Source organism: Nicotiana tabacum, chromosome 3 (assembly GCF_000715075.1).
Source record: "Nicotiana tabacum cultivar K326 chromosome 3, ASM71507v2, whole genome shotgun sequence".
In the NCBI taxonomy this organism is placed as follows: domain Eukaryota; kingdom Viridiplantae; phylum Streptophyta; class Magnoliopsida; order Solanales; family Solanaceae; genus Nicotiana; species Nicotiana tabacum.
In genome coordinates, this window is record NC_134082.1 from 54958214 (window position 1) to 54975838 (window position 17625).

Here is a 17625-nt window from a genome sequence, read left to right on the forward strand (position 1 = left end):
CTGAATCCTAAGGGGAAGGTCCCCCCACAAGGTTAGACAAGCCACTTACCTCGAACCGGCTCAATAATCAATCTGAAACCACGCTCTTGCTATGAGTACTCGACTATAATGGCCCAAATCTATTCAATTCAATTTCATAACATAAATAACACTTCAAGTAACTGATTGTACAAAAAAATTCTAAGCTAATACGCGAAATTAGGTAAAATGACCAAAATCCTCCCTCGAGCCCACATCTCAGAATCAGGTAAAATTTATATTTTCAGAAACCTCGTACTCTCACGAGTCTATGCATAACAAGAACACTGAAATTGGAGTTCAATTGACCCCTCAAATACCCATGTTAAGGTCTCTTAATCTCAAGCCCTAATTGTAGACACCGGATTCTTGACCCTCCCCGAGAATTTTCACATTTTTAGCGTGAATATGTGAAATGTGGTCTAATATAGCCATTTTAACTATTTTACTTTATTTCGTTGCAAAAAGAAAAAATCACAAAAATACATATATAAATTTTAGTTTATGTATTTCTCATAAACTTGAAAAAATACAAAAATTGTACTTTATTTTGGTACTTTATATAAATTCGAAAAATTACAAAAAAATATAATTCTATTAATGTTTTGTAGTCATTTTAATTTTGGAAAAATACAAAAATATTACTTTATATTTTGTCTTTATTAAAAAAATGAAAATTACAAAAAAATAGTTTTATTAATATTTTGTAGCTATTTTAAATCTTGAAAAAATATTAAAAAGATATAGTTTTGTTAAATATTAGTCTTATTTTGGTAGCTATTTTGCTTACATAGGACTAGTTAAGCAACGTCGTGTTCTTATTCTCGGATCCGGGCAAAAGAATAATATTCGGGTTCGAACTACCCGGCTTTAGGCCTAATTTTCGGACCTAGCCCATAATAAACCGAGTCCATGACACATGGGGAACCCCACCACACGTGGGGGACACAAACCTTGAACCCCACCACGCGTGGGGCTCATTTTTCTTGGCATGGGTATCAAATACACGGACAAGGCCAAGGCAAAAGGGGGGATTTTGAAAAATTGAAAAGGGGGACCTTTGAAATTCTTGGAACGAAAGACTTGGAAAATTTTGGCAGAAGCACTATTCATTCATCTTCTCCAAAAGAAGAAGAAAACCCTACAACAAAAAAGCCATAGCATTCCTACTCCCTCACGCCCAAATAGACTTTTTTTGAAAAATTTAAACAAACGGACAGATTTTGGAAGGGAGTGGATTTTCCACTGTTCATCTTCTTCTTCAAAAGAAGAAGAACTAAAACAAAAAACCTAAGGATCCCGACCCCCCAACGCTTGAACCTTCTCCAGTCCGACACCTTCCCGTCGCAACCAAAACCCCAGCAAATCCAAACAACCTTCCCCATCGCCTTCTTCCCGTAGCAGCCATAACCATCGCCAAACCACCACCCAAACACCACCACCGCAGCTGCTTCAACCTCCAGAAACCACCCGTCAAGCAGCAGCTATTGCTGCTGCATCGCCACCACCAAAACAACCATCGTCCCAGCTGGCGTCGCAGCTGCTTCTGCCTCCTCCATAATCACCGTCAATAAACCACCCAAAAACCCTACGAGCCCCTACTACCTCTCGTCCAAACAACACCACTAAACACCACCCCCATCAACCATCGTCCACTGCCCAAACGACCCTACGCATTCCTGAAGCGAACCAGTAATCCCGCCACCAAACAGGCCCGTCAGTAGCCCCCCTCGCGTCGACCTTACTGCTGTCGACGTTGTTCCATCTTTCGCGAGTAGTTGTTGGTTGCTGCGATCCTGCCTTGCCGAGTTTTCTGTTTTCCGTCGAGGTCGACTTTGGGTCGTCGAGGTCCGGTACGTCGAGGTTGTTGTCCGAGGTTTCGTCGCAGGTCCAACGCATCGGACGATAATATCAAGTAGGTCATCTCTGTCCGTGTCCTTCATATTTGCTGTTTAGTAACATGTACATGTGTTTGTTCGAAATACAATCCTAGTTCATGCGAATAGTATGCAAATGACCGAGACATATTCATATGATGTTTGTAAATCGCTATTTCTTGTTAATTAACTCCGTATGATATTGAAATTTGGTCGTGAATGCATTTCCTTTGTTTCGTCATGTTAAGTAGTTATTCGGCATTTTGTTCCCTCATGCTCAGATTATTGTTATCTAAATGTTTGTCTTAATAGTTGTTTGTACATGTAGTAGTAATGTTAAAATCATAGTAGTAATTTAATCCCGCGGAAAAATGCTCGTTTCATCAAATAAGTTTAATCTACAACCCATGACCTCACGAAGTAGCAAAGAAATGTAGTCATTTTAGCCTTGTCCTTTTTCCAAAAAAAAAGAAAAGAAATAAATAAATAAAAAAAAACGAGACCAGCTTCGCCAAAATAAACAGATTGCGGAGCCCTCACAAAATATATGTGTTAAATACTTAGATTCCGGGACGGGCCGTTTAGCAAATTTCACGGCCCCACCCAAAATAATAATGCGCTAGTTGCTTTAGGCGCGCCTTTAATAATTTAATTTTCTTAAACTCGGGTGCACATTTATGTGACCCAAATCCAAATCTCAACGGAATCGAAATGTGTCTCTAATCACGGGTATATTGATTATGGCGTGGCTCGAGATGCATTTCCATGATGTTGCAAATTCTTTAATAATAAATGAGACGAGCCTCGACAAACAAATGTACAAGTCGCGGGGCCCTCTAAATGTATATATTAAAATACTTAGAATTCGAGGACCAGCCGTTTAGCGAATTTTACAGCCTTCCCAAAATAATAACACGATAGTCGTTTTAGACGCGTGTTTAATAATCTTACCTTCTTAAACTCCGGTGTGCATTTCATGCGACCCAAATCCAAATCCTAAAACATTGAATAAAAATATGTTCCGGATCGCGGGTGCATTTCATGTGACGCAAGCCAAAGGCATGTTTTTAAAACGATGTTCACATTCCTTCAAAAATATAATAAAAGCGGTAAAGAGTTAAAATTCGCACATAAGTTCATATTTGTATAAATCAGATAATCAAGCCGAATATAACAGTTGAGCGACCGTGCTAGAACCACGGAACTCGGGAATGCCTAACACCTTCTCCCGGGTTAACAAAATTCCTTATCCGGATTTCTGGTACGCAGACTATAATATGGAGTCATTCTTTTCCTCGATTCGGGATTAAAATTGGTGACTTGGGATACCCTAAATCTCCCAAGTGGCGACTCTGAAACAAACAAATAAATCCCGTTTCGATTGTCCTTTAATTGGAAAAAACTCCCTTGCACCCTCTCGGGTGCGGAAAAAGGAGGTGCGACAGCTCTGGCGACTCTGCTGGGGATTAGTGACCCAGAACCACTGGTTCAGGGTTAAGAATTCGAGCTTAGAATAATTGTTATTATTTGGCTTTATTTATTATCTGATTTTATTACATGTTTTGAGCTTAATGTGCTAAATGCTGCTTTTACCGCTTTGATATTATTTGAACTGTATATAAATTGTGCCGAAACCTTTCTCTTCTTACCTCCGGGGATGTGCTTACTGGTTGAGACTCCCTATTCTGTTAGTGTCATACCCTGAATAAAAGAGGCTCAGAAAGTTTCTAAGCCGGCTGGCCTTTTGGTTCCCGGAAAGGAGCTCCTTCCTCAGCTCGAGTTGTCCGCTCGGGTACACTGTCTAGAACACCGACCCAGGTTTTTGAACCTAGTATAACAAAGCCACATGCCGGATCCCTAGTAGGAACGTTTATTTGCATCATGTGCATTTGACTTAGGGGACTCAACATAGGGGTTGGGTCCGTCTAGGACAAGCAACCTGAAAATAATAGACCATCTTTCGGCATCCTATGTGCTACATGTTGTATTTAGTCAAGGGCGAATGGGTTCATTTGGTCATTTCCAGCATGGTGTTATTTTAATCAAAACATGGGGAACATTTGTGGAATCCAAAAGGCCTTGGAATTCCCTATGTCCCCCACGCTTCGCTTTTAGGAAAGCACATGGGGAACATTTGTGGAATCCAAGAAGCCTTGGAATTCCCCTATGTCCCCCATGCTTCATATGTTGGGAAAAGCGCATGGGGAGCATTTGCGGAATCCAAGAAGTCTTGGAAATCATTATGTCTCCCATGCCACATTTTTGAAAGTAATAATAAATATAAAAAATAAAAATATATATAAAAACAAAGCATGAAAATTCAAAAGATTTTGTATGTTTTCATTATTTTCCACAGATTAAAAAAAAAATCGTGAAAAAGAGGAGAAAATAACAATGTAGAGATGTGGCTACTTATTGTTAGAAAAAAGAAACCAATGTCCGAGTAGTATCGAAACTCTGCCGAAATTTTGAGAAAATAAAATATAAAAAAAAATATGTCTTATTAGTTTGTTTTATTAAAAGCAAAGGAAAAGTAGAAAAAATCATCATTGTTTTGTCTTGTTTTTCTAAATAAAAAAAAAAGTCTGGTTTTTAAAATAGGTTTATTTATTTGTTTATGAAAATGCCGAAATTAAAATAGTCCAAAAATATTTTCCATTATTGACTTCTTTAGAAAGTCTTTATAATTGTTTTAAAATATATATATATATATATATATATATATATATATATATATATATATATATAATAAAAAAAAAATCCGAAAATATTTTGATTCTTCTTGCAAAATTGAAAAGAAAATTCAAAATTCAAAAACATTTTGAGAAGCATTTCTTTTATTAAAAGTAAAATTCTGAAAGATATTTTCTTCTTCTTCTTTAGGATAAAAAAAAAGAAGCAAATGAAATTCAAAAATATATCCTAGAAGTATTTCTTTCAAAAAGAAAATCAATCAAAAATCAAAAAATATAATTCCTTTCTTCTTTTAAAGTAGTTCTTTCACAAATTCAAAAAAAAAAGTTAGTTCATCTACTTATTCCTGATTGCCCGAACTACACGGGTTTGATTCTCACCGGATGTGAGATACGTAGGCAACCCTCATCGGGTCCAACCCCACCTTTTGCTAAAAAGCCAAAAACAAATAAATAATAATAAAAAAATATATCAAATTTTAATTTTGTCATAAAGAAGTCGGGTGACGTTGTTTTGTCAAAACATAGCCGAATGTTCTCGAAAGGGACGCCGGAAGGCTGACTTTGCATAAACAGCCACCTTCGGGTCATTTTTTATTTTGATCCAGTTGACCCACTCAGCCTTAAAAAATCTTCGTCCCCGAGGCGCTAAAGGGCCGTGTTTGCAACACCAAGTTTTTATTATAATTTGAAAAAAAAAACAAAGAGTCGGCGGTCAGGTGAATACCATCTTTTGTCATAATAAGCCGAGCCAGCTTCGGCCGCGTCTTAAACCGTTCTTGCCGAAATAGCCTTAGAGTATCTTTCAGTTATCGAAAGGCTGTTTTCGTAAAAGAACGGACAAGTTTGTAAAGTGTCATAAAATAATCCTCCCCGGCCTTAAAATTTATATGAAATTTGGAAGGGGCCACATTTGCAAAAATAACCGTTTGGTTGCATTTGTCGAACAGAGAAAGGGAACTGGCCGTTTATTTTTGCGTTTGTGAATATTTTGATTAGAATATGCGGGTTGTTTGATTTTCGAGTTTGTAGGTCATCTTCAAACCTTTGAAACCCAGTTTGTTCTAATATGAAAATTGAAAAAATGTTTATTATTGTTTATCTTTTATTGGCCCGAACTACGCAAGGTCTGATTCATGCGGGGACATGATACGTAGGCAATCTCCATAAGATTCGACCACCACTAAAAGAAATAAAAATAATAATAATAATAAAAGGAATAAATAAATAAAGGAAAGTGTGGGAAATTTTCAGTGGGGCACAATTGTATCTCTGATATATGATTGTCTGTCCAATGCCCTAACACTAGCGTTGATGGCTTCCCTTTGCTGTGTTCATATATAGAAAAGTGGTTGGTTGTGGTAGCTCCTCCCTGCAAAGCAAAATCAAAGGACAATGGCTCAGAACCGCAGAACCGAGTGGGTCGGTATCGATGACCGACAACAATTGGTCGAACGGAACAACGGGTTGGTAGAGGAAGTGAAAATGCTGAGACAACATGTGGCAGATATGTATCAGGCATGGATAACTGGAAAAGCACCACCCCCTCCATTGCCAAGCCTCTTGAACTCTGTCATTTCCCAAGCACCCAACACCATAACGGAAGATCCCCCATACTCTCCATCCCAACCCGCTTATGGCAGCTTTCCCAGCTACCCGAGTAGCTCCATCACTCCTCAATGCTTCTCTGCTCCCCAACACCAATTCTTTCCCCGCCATACTTCACTTCCAGGCACCCGGCTCCACAAAATGCCTACCCACCTACACAAGCCTACCAAAAGCCACCTGGATCAGGTTTCCGGCCCTGTCAACATGCAAGAATGAAGAGGCTATTGAAACGAGGAAAGACTCTCACCCCTATCGGAGTATCTTATGCCAGTCTGTTTGGAAGGCTAAGGCATGCTGGCTTGATTGAGCCACTCCCCGCATGTACTCCAGATCCACTTGCAAAGAACTTTGATCCGGCAGCGCGATGCGCATACCACTCCAATGTCGTAGGGCACAACGTTGAGAGCTGTCGTACTTTGAAAAGGGAAGTGGAGAAAATGATCCAAGAAGGGCGGATTGTGATCAATAACAGCGACATGGAGCACTCGAACCCTATCGAGAGCTTGTCGACGAAGGTTGATGATGTTGAAGCTGGCTATAGTCTTGGCAGTATTGATGCAAAACTCAGTGGCTAAGATGCCAGTTTTTGCTATAGTGGGAGGACGCTTCGTTTCCTTGGTCAGCAAGAGAGAAGCTTGTGGTGGCTTATTTTGTTGTCATTTCTGTTGTTCAGATTATTAGGGTTATAAGCCGGATATTGCCTTGTGTCAAATTGTCTTAACTTTCCGTTTTGTCATAGCGGTTGTTTAAATTTTGTCCAGTTTGTTTCAGGATTTTTGTTCTGGTTTGTTTTGTTTGTTTTGTTATTCAAACCATTTCACCGGTAGGCTAACGCAAGATCCGGTATTTTATTATTTCCAGTCATCTTTTGTTTAGTCCTTTTGTCATTTTGTTCAGCGCCGATTCTAGTGACATGACATGCGCACACACTTTGGGCCTAATCTTAAAAGGTAATCATAAAACCCCGGAAAATAAGAACGGTTTGAGAATATTCAGAGCTCGAGTCATGTGGAACTAGGGCAAGTTAAACACAAAGAAAACCGTTAAAGAAAGATTTGCCTAAATGGGCATGAGGGTTGTTCATAATAATGAGAATGAGAGTATCGCCCAACGGTGCTTTAGAAGTGACAAATGAACAAACAGAGGTTGAATATAATTGTCAAGTCCAGCACCATCGGAAGAGACTATAAATCTATTGTTTAATTGTGTTGTTTGCACTTGACATGTCTTGAAGACTGGAATGACGAAGGCATTTTGTTCTACTACCCAAACACTCTATCCTTCGTTACCCCTTTTGAGCCTTATTTATTTTTCTTTCATACCCCTCGTTCGGAATCAGTAGCAACGAAAAAAAAAGAGAGAAAGAAAGAAAACAACAACGAAAAAAAAGAGAAAAAAAGAAAAGAAAAGAAAAGAAAAATGATAACAAAAACAAAAAGAAAGCCACAAGAAAAAAGAGGAATTGGGAACTACGTTTGACCTGATTCCTCAAAGAGGATACGTAGGCGCTTCACGGCTCGGTCATAGTTTTGAAAAATGAAAAAAAATCAATTAAAATATCCCCAAGCAAGAAACTGGGGCAAAGGTTGCGTTTGTTGTAAATAAATCTAATTTCGAAGGTTGTAATTAATAACCCAAAATTAATGTATTTTTGAGCCTTTTATACCCTTTCTTTCTAGCCTATCCAAAACCCACATTACGGTCCAAAGAAAGACCTTCTGATCAGTCTTTAAAAAATGCCAAGTCAGACAAATGAAGAGTCTTACCGACGAACATAACATTCTGTTCCACAGCAGAAAGGACTCTAATCTCCAACAGAAAGAGTCATACCAGTAACACTCCAAATCCCCAGCTGGAGAGAGATATAAAACGAGAGTGTCTTATTGGTGAAAACCTTCACAGGCACCATAAGGCGATGAAAGCTGAGAAAAGAACCAAAAATGAGAGAGACTTGATAGTGAAAACCCTTCGGGCACTACAAGTCGAATAAGATTGAGAATCAGATGGGGAATCGCCAATTGAAGATCTTGAAAGATGATTTACGGTAGAGGATAGGCCACATACGCATGTCATGTCCATTAGAGTCGATATCTGCGTTTGATAGATTTTTATTTATAGTTTCTTTTGTAAAAGAGTCATCGTTTCCTTTGTCTTTTATTTTGTTTCTCTTATCTTTCTCCTTTCATAGAAAAACCCCCAATAGAGTCTGTCTGGTCAGAACAAGTATGAAATGACTTCAAATATGCCATCAGCATTTCAAGATGAGATCTGACTAGTACATCCAAATGGTATAGTCAGCAAGGAACAAGCGCGAGGCCAGTGTCAATAAAGATATCCCCAGCAGAAGGGAATTGACAAAAGGATTGACGAGCGTCAAGAGGGATATCCTTGCCAAAACCAAGGTTATAAACCTCAAAGACAAGGCCCGTGAACAAAGCAAGGAGAGCAGTGAGCATGATTTGGCGAAATCCATACTAGACTAAAGGGTCGGGGAAATGCCAGTTTTCAAGCTATGCCACAAAAGAAGAGGGATATCCCCAGCAGGAAGGGGTTATCCCCAGCACATAATATCATCCCCAACAAGTCATGGAGCACAACGCAATGAAGGAGAAAGGGAAAGCCATCCCAATAGGAGTATCACAGCCAACCACCATGTTTTAAACTAACAAATTTTGTTTGATTTGAAACAGGTAAAGGAAATGGCATTGATGCAGAAACGAATGCCACAAGGGATATTATCAAACTGGGGCAGAAAATTTTCCTTCCATTTAGAAAATTTTCTGGAAGTCAGGTACCCCCAGCTGATAACATTTTACCCCCCAACAGGTAAGTAAATAATTCCCCAACAGTGTTATCCCTAGCAGTTGCGAGGAGTCCAACACAAGGTTGGAAAGTCGGTATCCTCAGCGGTTCCTTTCGGGGAAGGGCAAAACGACTCTCAAGGGAGGTAGTCTTCGAAGGAAGAAGCTAAACAAAAAAAAAGAATAAAAAAAAAAGAATAAAAAGATAATAATGAAAAAAAAGAAAAAAGGGTAAAAAGTCATCCCCATCTAAATAATCCCCAACAGTTTCGAGGGGGGACAACACAAGTAAGTAAATAATTCAAAAAAAAAGAAAGCGAAGGTTTCATTAATAGGAGACGCACTTCCTAGTTTGAAATCATTAGAGTTCTACCCATAGGAGATGCATTTCCTCCTAAGTTCGTTTTAGTTTCACCCATAGGAGATGCATTTCCTCCTAAGTTTAAGTTTTACCCATAGGAGACACATTTCCTCCTAAGTTCACTTTTACCCATAGGAGACGCATTTCCGCCTAAGTTTAAGTTTTACCCATAGGAGACGCATTTCCTCCTAAGTTTAAGTTTTACCCCCTAGGAGACGCATTTCCTCCTAAGTTTGTTTTAGTTTCACCCATAGGAGATGCATTTCCTCCTAAGTTTATGTTTTACCCATAGGAGATGCATTTCCTCCTAAGTGGTTGTTAAAGATATAAAAAAAAAACAAGACCTAGTCTGATGAACCTTCTCCTAGGATCAAAATCTTAGTCTGATGAATCTTTCTCCTAAGATACCAAAAAACAAGACCTAGTCTGACGAACCTTCTCCTAGGATCCAAATCTTAGTCTGACGAATTTTTCTCCTAAGATAGAGACCTAGTCTGATGAACCTTCTCCTAGGATCAAAATCTTAGTCCGATGAATCTTTCTACTAAGATACAAAAAAAAACAACGTTTGAATTTGAAAAAAAAACAACGTTTGAATTTGAAAAAAAACAACGATTGAAAAAGAAAAGAAAAAAAGAGTCATTTTTAGTTTTCTTAAAATTATCAATGTTTAGTTTTCCTAATCAGGAGCCCGCCTGAAGAGAGGAGTGGCGTTTATTTTTGAAGTTGTTTAAATCTCGCCAACCTAAAAAGAGGAATGACATTTTATTTTCAAAGTTGTTGAAATAGGCGCCCACCTGTATAACGAGAGGAATAATTTTCAGTCTTAGTTTAAATAGGCGCCCACCTGTATAACGAGAGGAATAATTTTCAGTCTTAGTTTAAATAGGCGCCCACCTGTATAACGAGAGGAATAATTTTTAGTCTTAGTTTAAATAGGCGCCCACCTGTATAACGAGAGGAATAATTTTTATGTCTTAGTTTAAATAGACGCCCACCTGTATAACGAGAGGAATATTTTCATGTCTTAGTTTAAATAGGCGCCCACCTGTATAACGAGAGGAATATTTTCATGTCTTAGTTTAAATAGGCGCCCACCTGTATAACGAGAGGAATAATTTTCATGTCTTAGTTTAAATAGGCGCCCACCTGTATAACGAGAGGAATATTTTTATGTTTTAGTTTAAATAGGCGCCCACCTGTATAACGAGAGGAATAATTTTCAGTCTTAGTTTAAATAGGCGCCCACCTGTATAACGAGAGGAATAATTTTCAGTCTTAGTTTAAATAGGCGCCCACCTGTATAACGAGAGGAATAATTTTCATGTCTTAGTTTAAATAGGCGCCCACCTGTATAACGAGAGGAATAATTTTCAGTCTTAGTTTAAATAGGCGCCCACCTGTATAACGAGAGGAATAATTTTCATGTCTTAGTTTAAATAGGCGCCCACCTGTATAACGAGAGGAATATTTTCATGTCTTAGTTTAAATAGGCGCCCACCTGTATAACGAGAGGAATATTTTCATGTCTTAGTTTAAATAGGCGCCCACCTGTATAACGAGAGGAATAAATTTCATGTCTTAGTTTAAATAGGCGCCCACCTGTATAACGAGAGGAATATTTTTATGTTTTAGTTTAAATAGGCGCTCACCTGTATAACTAGAGGAATATTTTCATGTCTTAGTTTAAATAGGCGCTCACCTGTATAACGAGAGAAATATTTTTCATGTCTTAGTTTAAATAGGCGCCCACCTGTATAACGAGAGGAATAATTTTCATGTCTTAGTTTAAATAGGCGCCCACCTGTATAACGAGAGGAATATTTTTATGTTTTAGTTTAAATAGGCGCCCACCTGTATAACGAGAGGAATAATTTTCAGTCTTAGTTTAAATAGGCGCCCACCTGTATAACGAGAGGAATAATTTTCATGTCTTAGTTTAAATAGGCGCCCACCTGTATAACGAGAGGAATAATTTTCATGTCTTAGTTTAAATAGGCGCCCACCTGTATAACGAGAGGAATAATTTCATGTCTTAGTTTAAATAGGCGCCCACCTGTATAACGAGAGGAATAATTTTCATGTCTTAGTTTAAATAGGCGCCCACCTGTATAACGAGAGGAATATTTTCATGTCTTAGTTTAAATAGGCGCCCACCTGTATAACGAGAGGAATAATTTTCATGTCTTAGTTTAAATAGGCGCCCACCTGTATAACGAGAGGAATAATTTTCAGTCGTAGTTTAAATAGGCGCCCACCTGTATAACGAGAGGAATAATTTTCATGTCTTAGTTTAAATAGGCGCCCACCTGTATAACGAGAGGAATATTTTTATGTTTTAGTTTAAATATTTCAGGTTTTGAGAGCAGTAACCACACCGGAAGGTAGAAGGTTACAACAGGAATATCCAGAAGGTAACAATAAAAATCCCCAGCGCCGGGAAGCAGAGGGCGGCAAACTCAGGCACACGAGTCAAAAGGACGCGTAAGGACGCATTTTGAAAGAAGCAGCTTGTCAACATTGAGTCATGCCCAGCGTGGCAAATCTGATGAAGAGAGCCATACCGCCGAAGGAACCATTGAAAGGCTTGATGAAGAAGGCCATGTCCCCAGCGGATCAAGCAAAATGAAAACTGGTACTCAGAGGAGCAAAAGGCCCGTACCATCCCTCAAGTTCACAAAATAAAAGCATCGGAGGAAAACGCAAGCCGACAAGGAAAAAATCAAGCGTCCAACTGGAGAACAAGGACAAAGAAAAGAAGTAGTCAGGCGTCCACCTGGAGAACAAGGACAAAGAAAAAGAAATCAAGCATCCACCTGGAGAACAAGGACAAAGAAAAAATCAGGCGTCCACCTGGAGAACAAGGACAAAGAAAAGAAGAAATCAGGCGTCCACCTGGAGAACAAGGACAAAGGAAGGAAGAAATCAGGCGTCCACCTGGAGAACAAGGATAAAGAAAAGAAATAGAAATCAGGCACCCACCTGGAGAATAAGGGAATACAATTGAAGTATTGAAGCCAAAAGCCCGCTCATATGAGAAGGGAGCACACTTAGAATCAATAAAGCAGAGGAATACAACAGGAATCCCCCGCAGGAAACAATAAATATCCCCAGCACCGGGAAGCAGAAGGCTACAACAAAAATCCCCAGCATTCAACCAAGTTATAAATAGCAGAAACTCGCCTCAAGAATGGAGTCAACAGGCTGAGATGGTCAACAAAAGCTGGTCACAAAAACAAAAACAAAAAAAAAGAAAAGAAAAAAAAAGAGGAAAAATGAATGAATCCGAAGCACGGAAGTGGAGAACGGATGTGATCTGCTCAAGAACTAGCGCCTACAACTAGCAAGTATCAAGGTTCAAATCCAAAGTCTGTATGAAGCACCATTCAAGACTCAAGACCAAGTTTCAGAAGACTTGAAGATAGGAATCCTTGTAACTAGTAGCTGATAGGTTTAGTTAGTCTTTTTTTAGTTATCATTTTTTATGTAATGACAGGACCACGGACCGGAACCTCAACGGAACGGAACCTCGATCGGCTCTTCACCTCGGTACACTTTACCATCTCTCTCATTCCCGAACTACACGTGGCCTGATTCCTGTATAACCAAGGATATGTAGGCAGCTCAGATACCAGGGCTCGGTCACTTTCCCTCCCTTTCCTTAGTGTAGTCCGTCCAAGTAATGGTCGGGTCAAAAACATGTCTAGTCGTTCTTTGTCGGAAAACTCTTCGTGTTTCCAGTCAAAGAGGGGCAGCTGTAGACACCGGATTCTTGACCCTCCCCGAGAATTTTCACATTTTTAGCGTGAATATGTGAAATGGGGTCTAATATAGCCATTTTAACTATTTTACTTTATTTTGTTGCAAAAAGAAAAAATCACAAAAATACATATATAAATTTTAGTTTATGTATTTCTCATAAACTTGAAAAAATACAAAAAATGTACTTTATTTTGGTACTTTATATAAATTTGAAAAATTACAAAAAAATATAATTCTATTAATGTTTTGTAGTCATTTTAATTTTGGAAAAATACAAAAATATTACTTTATATTTTGTCTTTATTAAAAAAAACGAAAATTACAAAAAAATAGTTTTATTAATATTTTGTAGCTATTTTAAATCCTGAAAAAATATTAAAAAGATATAGTTTTGTTAAATATTAGTCTTATTTTGGTAGCTATTTTGCTTACATAGGACTAGTTAAGCAACGTCGTGTTCTTATTCTCGGATCCGGGCAAAAGAATAATATTCGGGTTCGAACTACCCGGCTTTAGGCCTAATTTTCGGACCTAGCCCATAATAAACCGAGTCCATGACACATGGGGAACCCCACCACACGTGGGGGACACAAACCTTGAACCCCACCACACGTGGGGCTCATTTTTCTTGGCATGGGTATCAAATACACGGACAAGGCCAAGGCAAAAGGGGGGATTTTGAAAAATTGAAAAGGGGGACCTTTGAAATTCTTGGAACGAAAGACTTGGAAAATTTTGGCAGAAGCACTATTCATTCATCTTCTCCAAAAGAAGAAGAAAACCCTACTACAAAAAAGCCATAGCATTCCTACTCCCTCACGCCCAAACAGACTTTTTTTGAAAAATTTAAACAAACGGACAGATTTTGGAAGGGAGTGGATTTTCCACTGTTCATCTTCTTCTTCAAAAGAAGAAGAACTAAAACAAAAAACCTAAGGATCCCGACCCCCCAACGCTTGAACCTTCTCCAGTCCGACACCTTCCCGTCGCAACCAAAACCCCAGCAAATCCAAACAACCTTCCCCATCGCCTTCTTCCCGTAGCAGCCATAACCATCGCCAAACCACCACCCAAACACCACCACCGCAGCTGCTTCCACCTCCAGAAACCACCCGTCAAGCAGTAGCTGTTTCTGCTGCATCGCCACCACCAAAACAACCATCGTCCCAGCTGGCGTCGCAGCTGCTTCTGCCTCCTCCATAATACCGTCAACAAACCACCCAAAAACCCTACGAGCCCCTACTACCTCTCGTCCAAACAACACCACTAAACACCACCCCCGTCAACCATCGTCCACTGCCCAAACGACCCCACGCATTCCTGAAGCGAACCAGTAATCCCACCACCAAACAGGCCCGTCAGTAGCCCCCCCTCGCGTCGACCTTACTGCTGTCGACGTTGTTCCATCTTTCGCGAGTAGTTGTTGGTTGCTGCGATCCTGCCTTGCCGAGTTTTCTGTTTTCCGTCGAGGTCGACTTTGGGTCGTCGAGGTCCGGTACGTCGAGGTTGTTGTCCGAGGTTTCGTCGCAGGTCCAACGCATCGGACGATAATATCAAGTATGTCATCTCTGTCCGTGTCCTTCATATTTGCTGTTTAGTAACATGTACATGTGTTTGTTCGAAATACAATCCTAGTTCATGCGAATAGTATGCAAATGACCGAGACATATTCATATGATGTTTGTAAATCACTATTTCTTGTTAATTAACTCCGTATGATATTGAAATTTGGTCGTGAATGCATTTCCTTTGTTTCGTCATGTTAAGTAGTTATTCGGCATTTTGTTCCCTCATGCTCAGATTATTGTTATCTAAATGTTTGTCTTAATAGTTGTTTGTACATGTAGTAGTAATGTTAAAATCATAGTAGTAATTTAATCCCGCGGAAAAATGCTCGTTTCATCAAATAAGTTTAATCTACAACCCATGACCTCACGAAGTAGCAAAGAAATGTAGTCATTTTAGCCTTGTCCTTTTTCCAAAAAAAAAAAAGAAAAGAAATAAATATAAAAAAAAAACGAGACCAGCTTCGCCAAAATAAATGCACAGATTGCGGAGCCCTCACAAAATATATGTATTAAATACTTAGATTCCGGGACGGGCCGTTTAGCAAATTTCACGGCCCCACCCAAAATAATAATGCGCTAGTTGCTTTAGGCGCGCCTTTAATAATTTAATTTTCTTAAACTCGGGTGCACATTTATGTGACCCAAATCCAAATCTCAACGGAATCGAAATGTGTCTCTAATCACGGGTATATTGATTATGGCGTGGCTCGAGATGCATTTCCATGATGTTGCAAATTCTTTAATAATAAATGAGACGAGCCTCGACAAACAAATGTACAAGTCGCGGGGCCCTCTAAATGTATATATTAAAATACTTAGAATTCGAGGACCGGCCGTTTAGCGAATTTTACGGCCTTCCCAAAATAATAACACGATAGTCGTTTTAGGCGCGTGTTTAATAATCTTACCTTCTTAAACTCGGGTGTGCATTTCATGCGACCCAAATCCAAATCCTAAAACATTGAATAAAAATATGTTCCGGATCGCGGGTGCATTTCATGTGACGCAAGCCAAAGGCATGTTTTTAAAACGATGTTCACATTCCTTCAAAAATATAATAAAAGCGGTAAAGAGTTAAAATTCGCACATAAGTTCATATTTGTATAAATCAGATAATCAAGCCGAATATAACAGTTGAGCGACCGTGCTAGAACCACGGAACTCGGGAATGCCTAACACCTTCTCCCGGGTTAACAGAATTCCTTATCCGGATTTCTGGTACGCAGACTATAATATGGAGTCATTCTTTTCCTCGATTCGGGATTAAAATTGGTGACTTGGGACACCCTAAATCTCCCAAGTGGCGACTCTGAAACAAACAAATAAATCCCGTTTCGATTGTCCTTTAATTGGAAAAAACTCCCTTGCACCCTCTCGGGTGCGGAAAAAGGAGGTGCGACACTAATTACCCATTTTTCCCAAATTTTTCACCACCAATTAGGTCTTTAATCACATATAAACGAGTTATGAAGTCAAAATGTTACCTCCAAGTGATTCCCCTTGAATCCCTCTTCAATCCTCTTCAAAAAGCTTCAAAATTGCCCACAAATGGAGGAACTTAGGCTCAAAATCGCAGAATAGGCCTATTAAATGATCATTCTGCCCAGGCATATAAATCCTTCTTCGCGAACGCGGTAAAAGCCTCGCGTTCGCGAAGCACAAAATAACCTTGACCAAATTTTCCTCTTTCGCTATCGCGACATTCCAATCGCGAACGCGATGCTTTACTCAGACCACCCTTCGCGATCGCGTTCCCCCTCTCGCGAACACGATGAATAAAATACCTCAAACCCAGCTGACCACTCTTCTTCTACGCGAATGCGATCCACCTCACGCGAACACGATGATCAAACGCCCAGCCCTTCGCGAACACGTAGCCTTCCTTGCGAACACGAAGGCTTAAGTTTCCAGCTTCATCAGTTGACCCATCGCGAACGCGAAGGTCATTTCTCTTCAACACTGATCTGCAATTTTCTGCAACTCCAAACATCATGAAATGGTCCGATTGACCACCCGAAACTCATCCGAGGCCCTTGGGACCATAACTAAACCTTCCAACCAATCCTAAAACATCATTCAAACTTGTTCCAACCTTCGGAACGCTCAAAACAACATCAAAACACCTATTTTTCATCGGATTCAAGCCTAAGAATTCCAAAAGCTCTAAAAATACGCATTCGATCAAAAAGTCTATCAAACCTCGTCCGAATGACCTAAAATTTTGCACGCATATCACTTTAAACACTATGGAGCTACTCCAACTTCCGGAATTCCATTCCAACCATCGGATCAAAATATCACTATCGAACTGGAAATTTCTAAAATTCAACGTTTGGCATTTCAAGCCTAAATTAGCTACGGACCTCCAAAACACAATCCAAACATGACCTAAGCCCAAAATCACACAACAGAGCTAACGGAACCATTAAATTTCCATTCCAAGATCATCTTCATACTGTTTTGACTACGGTCAACTTTCTAATACTTAAGCTCGCATTTAGGGACTAAGTGTCCCGAAACTCTTTGAACTCAAACCGAACATCCCGACAAATCTAAATAGAAGAAATAAACTTGGGGAAAACAGTTAATGGAGGATCACATCATAAATTCTTAAGACGACCGGCCGGGTCATCACAGGTTTATAGCTCGGTGCCTCAATTGTCAACAGGTGAAGTATGAGCACTAGAGACCGGGTGGGTTCCTTTAACAGATAGAGATTCAGGAGTGGAAGTGGGAGAGGATCACCATGGACTTCGTAGTTGGACTACCATGGACTTTGAAGAAGTTCGATTCCATTTGGGTGATTGTGGATCGGCTGACCAAGTATGCACATTTCATTCCTGTGTGTATTACCTATTCTTCAGAGCAGTTGGCGGAGATTTATATCTGGGAGATTGTTCGCATGCATGGTATTCTAGTTTCCATCATTTTTGATAG